We start from the raw sequence: 5,349 nt of genomic DNA, 5'->3' as shown, positions 1-5,349 counted from the left end.
CACATACAACAATTACAGAAGAGTTGAACTTACTTTTGTTGCGCTCTCCAATGCAGCTTTTGCTGAGCTCATTCCACCTTCGTATCTACAAGTTGATGCAAGAACTAAACAAGTATTCCAAATTATAAACTTTGGAATAAACAAGGGAAAAGGTTATACCCTGGGATTGCCCTTTAGGAAGCTATGTATGTCAAAGATATTAAAGCACCGCTTGCCATGTTTAACGGAGACATCCAAAACAAAGTGAAGATGAGATATAAAATCTATGTGCCAACAAGAAAAGGAATTGTTTGATAACTTTATTTTGGGTTTTATTATAACTACTAGCATTGCTTTATTCTGTGCGTAAAGAAGAAGATATAATGATGGATTGATAATGATGTTCTTGTCAGGATCTCAAGTTGAAATATACACACAAATGGAACATGCAATTGTTTTGTTTTCATGGAATCGAAAGAAACCTGGATTCATTATTGGAAGAAAGTGCCGAAGCAGGGAGACAAAAGAGTAACTCAAAGCTGAAATTGTAGCAAGAAACCCTCTTCTAGATGTCTCCAAGAGTGGCTTCGTTACCTATTTATGAAAACCATAATTTAGAACTAAAGTAAAAAAAAACATCATGATTATATGGTGTAAGGTAGTACCTCTGGTCCATTGGCAAGAGAATGCACAAAGATGTCAATCCTTCCAAAATCTTTCGTCACAGCCTCTGCCATTTCCTGCACCAAGGAGAAGACACTACAAGAAAAAAGCCTAACAACATTAAGAGAATTGTAAGACAGGTCCCTGCAGTAAAAAGGCCCCTTTATCAGAGAGTGGAGTATGATAGAGTAGAAAGTATTCATGGACATGTAGGTTTGACAGTATTGAAGGTAAAACCATAATTATGAATAAGAAACTTATTTTGAGCAGATACAAGAGGTAAATGATATTGCATCACAAAGAATATAAAGATAGTTGATATTAAGAAGTTTCTTCTCGAATGAAAATCTTGTCTACACTCACATTGTTGTGAGTTTGCTGGAAATTATGGCCGGTGATAACAACTGATGCTCCGAATAGATGGCGATATCACTGAAACTAAGTAGACAAATCAAACTCACATCAATACCACATCCAAACATTCATTCGTAGCCTCACATCCCATGAGGTTGCTGTAAATAAAACCCAGGTGGAGTCACTGACCTGAGTAGCCGGAGATGGGCAGATCAGATCTAGGGCACAAATGAAGAACTAGGGCTGGACCGGATGAAGGAAACAGTAGCGATCAGCCGCAGTGTGGAAATCGACGGTGATCGGTTGTGAGTCCGCAGTGGAAAGCAACAACAAAAACCTCGGCAAAGAGGAAGAGATCGGCCTCGGGAAACTAGGGCTCGGCGTGGAGAAGGAGAGTCGGCCGACTGTGAACCCAAAATAGGGCACGGCCATTGGACGGCTCGGCACTGGGGCAAGGGTGTGGCGATGCTGCTCGGATCAAAAGTCGACAGCGGCGTCGACACACAAGGGTGACAGTGGATCGGCGGTGGCAGATTCGTCGCCGGTGCTTGGGGAAAGAGGAAGAAGAAGGTCTCGGTGGCTGGCGGCTAGGGCACAGGGAAAGGGGGTCAGCGTCGGCAGAGGAGAAGAAGAGGAAAGCGAGCTTGGCCGAGGGTTTATCCGCGAGAGGAAACGGCGGTTTGCATCGCCGGTTGGGAGAGGCGGTTAGGGCACAGTCGGGCGCGCGGGGGAGGAAGAAGTAGGGCACGTGTTCGGCGTCGAGGGAAGGAAACAGCGGGGGAGCGGGGGAAAAAGAAAAATAAGGAAAAGAAAATAGAAAAAGAAAATAAATAAATAAATAAATCTAACTTTTCCTCGCTTAAATGAGATAGCCTAAATAGGTTTTTCCGAGCCCCATTTTTATCCCCGTTAACTCGTCCGTACGAGCTCCGAAAAATTTCTAAATTTTTTTTAAAAATTCCGTAAAATTTCCCTTATGGTGTTATGCCCATTTCCGGTATTTTACATCAAACCCTCAACGAGACTATCAACTCACTCACCGTCGTTGGGATCGGTAGCGCCAAAAGCGAAGCTCGGATTCGGATCGCAAGTCCAGATGCAAACCAAAACAACCCAAATCGCGACGGCCCCTTCCGCCTTCCCTGCGCCATTCTCCCAGCCATCGGAGAGCGAAAGCTCGCCTCCCCACCGCATTTGACTCTATAAATCCCGTCGCCTTCAACTAATGATTTAAGTTAGGCCCTTCCTCCCATAGCCCATTGCCTAATGGTTCCCAGCGAGAGCGACGAGGAGCGTCTTTCGCGGAGGAGTCGCGAAGGAGTCGGAGATAGGTTTTTATTCGTTGAAGAGTTACGGAGAAGTGGGTTTTAGGTTTTTTTTCATGAAGTTAAAAAAACTGTTGTGTTTTTAAGATTCAACAACATTCAATAGACAACAGTTTAATAAAATTGTTATGTTTTTAAGATTCAACAACATTCAATAGACAACAGTTTAATAAAACTGTTGTATATTATCATATAAGCAACACTAAAAGATAATAGTTTTTTAAAACCGTTGTCTTTGACATACATTAGACAACAGTTTTTTGAAAAACTATTGTTATTTAAAAAATATTATGGTGAACAACAACAGTTTTCAATAAAACTGTTGTTAAATGGAAAAAAAACAACAATTTCTTGAAAAACTGTTGTCTATTAAGTGCGGTTAAATCCAAAATTTCTTATAGTGAGAAAAGGTAAATTGATCTTATCGTCGGATTTGAGTTTTACGAGTGTAGTTGAGTAGGGTTGATTTTGAGTCTTGGTATTACTGCTTTGGTTTGCTTATATTTATATAAACTGCGTGGTTATGGTTTATTTACATGTTATTATTCCAGCCGCATGTGGCTGAGGTATATGAGGATGTAGAAAAGTTTCAGATTGTCCGCCGTACAGGGGAGATGCTGTCGAAATTTTCTCGGACAGGGACTCCTCCGGGGCGTGACACTTCCTTGGGCTTGTGCGCCGAGAGGATGAGGGAGAGAGAGGGCGGCGTGTGAGGGTGAGGGAGAGGTGTCGTTCAAGAAATAATAACTTCTCTCTTAAATTCCCTATTTATATTAAGTGGTAAATATGCCCCTACTCGATCATAAATATAATTGCTCTCCTCTTCTTTCAGCACACCCCTGCTGGGGCCCCTTGGTTACTAAGTCACCCTATAAGTCATAGAGTCCATAGGTCGCGGGTTCAATTCCCGCTTAGGCTGTTTTATGTTTTTATTTAATTTTGCTACTTCTGCTACTCCAAAAATTCTATAAAAATATTCTAAAATTCCAGAAAAATAATAGAATATTTCTAAAATTGATTTAAGAATTTTCGGGCGTTACATTCCCGCATAGGGTTACCACCCCCTATGACCTAGGGTTACCACCCCCTAGGGTTTTCCCTTACCTAACCGCAGCTAGGACTTTTCTGAAACACTCAGTCATACACATTAGATAACAATTAAACTTAACTTTGAATCCCTTTGCCATTATCAAAACTAAGGTTCGATCGTCGGATGCTTCCCGCACCAACAGTTAATTCCTTGGAGACTTTGTAGGCATCTACCATCGATGCCCACAATGTGCTCCTTGGAAAAGCATTAAGTGCGTACCTTATAATGTCCCTGTTCTCGACCTTTTGCCCGATAGCGTGGAGGGAGTTGAGGATGTCTTGAATCCATGCATGGAGTTGACTTGTTGTCTCTTCTTCCTGCATTTTCAGATTATATAATTTATTGAACAAAAGATCTCTCTTGCTTACCTTGGTGTTGGAGGTGCCCTCGTGGAGTTCGATCAAATTCTCCCAAAGCTCTTTTGCGCTGGAGAATGGTCCAACTCTGTTGAGTTCCTCCTTGGTCAGTCCGCACTGGAGGGTGCAGGTCGCTCTGGCATCAACTTCCACCTTCTTGATTAGGGTCGGTTCCCATTTTTCACAGGGTGTCGGCTTGCCGTCTTTGTCGGTTGGCAGTTGTATTCCAGTCTTGATAATCATCCACGTGTCGAATTGTGTCTTGAGAAAGGTTTCCATTCGCCCCTTCCAATATTTGAAGTCTTCTCCGGAGAAAAGTGGGGGGTGAACGGTGCTGAAACCTTCTTGTTGGGCCATTAGCGATATGCAAAAACAACGACAAAATAGAAATGTCCCAAGACTAGGTCTTGGATTAGCAGTGCGGGAAATAAAGTTAAGAAATAGCGAACTCGAGTGGTGTTGCACCAGCCTTGAGCAAAAACCGATTCAAAAAAAAATAGAATATAGCTATTAAGCTAATTCTAATTGACTCCGTAAAACTGAAAATACCATGAAAAAAATTGCATGATTGGTGGTTGCACCAGATCAACGCGACCCCGCTCTGATACCAATTGTTGGATCGAAAGCGCTAGAGGGGGGGGGTGAATAGCTCTTGTGACTTTCACTTTTCATTTCGGAAATCTTACGAGTAACTCAGCAGAAATAAATAAAACAACCAACACACAAAAGACTCCAAGATTTACTTGGTTCGGAGCCTAGGGCGACTCCTACTCCAAGGCCCGCGATCGTTGATCGCTTACTGTGGGCAACAACTATATCACACAAAAGTTTATACAACTGAGAATTACAATAAGTGCAATAATTAAAGTAAACTTATATCGACGACAGAATCTTAAAATCGTGGAGCTCCGGGTCATCAGAAACTTGTTGCAGCACTTCAGGGTGTTTTTGAGGCAGCGCGTTGTAGCTTGATCGCTTTGAAGATATTGTTAGAACCTCTACCTCGAACCCCCTTTTAAACAGTGCTGGAGGTGCCTCCAAGCCTATCCGAGGTGCCTCCAGGTCGCCGAGTCGCACGCGTGGATCAGCTCTGATCTGGTCGCACCTTATCCCACTGAAGGCGCCTCCAAGCTGCTCCAAGGCGCCTCCAACGCCTGGTCCAAGGCGCCTCCAGTGACCTCCGAGGCGCCTCCAGCGTCTCTAGACAGCAGGCTTCGGCTAGCACTCGAGGCGCCTCCAAGCCCCATGGATTCGCCTCGAACACTGTTCATCCGAGGTCTAAGTTGCTCATTTGTTCCTGCAAATTGTGTTAGTCCCAAACACAAACCCTGCAAAATAAAGTTAGCACAGAAACAATATGATAGATATACTTGACAGTCGTCGGACTGTCTGGGTCTGACTTTGGATTTCCAACCGGAAACCTTAGGTCAACCCGACGCCTACTATTCCCTCTGCGGGGAACGCGTCCTCACCTACTCAACTCAGGAGATTTACCTGATACCAGTGTGATCCTCCAGATTGACTGGACTTTTGCTCAACGTTCGAACCTTCTAGACTTTCTGCTGGACTTTCGCTTCCCGGC

General features: G+C 43.5%; 1 long non-coding RNA gene across 1 annotated transcript; it reads right to left on the bottom strand.

The window, feature by feature from the left end:
- Window positions 1-208: 208 nt before the first annotated feature.
- On the bottom strand, window positions 209-1,072 carry LOC122034912. The gene is made up of 3 exons (XR_006126822.1): window positions 1,006-1,072; window positions 645-719; window positions 209-573 (listed from the first exon to the last, which is right to left on the bottom strand). It is a non-coding gene; the product is annotated as an uncharacterized LOC122034912 (long non-coding RNA).
- Between the last annotated feature and the right edge of the window lie 4,277 nt (window positions 1,073-5,349).

Source organism: Zingiber officinale, chromosome 11B (genome assembly GCF_018446385.1).
Source record: "Zingiber officinale cultivar Zhangliang chromosome 11B, Zo_v1.1, whole genome shotgun sequence".
Classification (NCBI taxonomy): Eukaryota; Viridiplantae; Streptophyta; class Magnoliopsida; order Zingiberales; family Zingiberaceae; genus Zingiber; species Zingiber officinale.
This window is presented reverse-complemented; position numbering and strand designations above follow the sequence as displayed.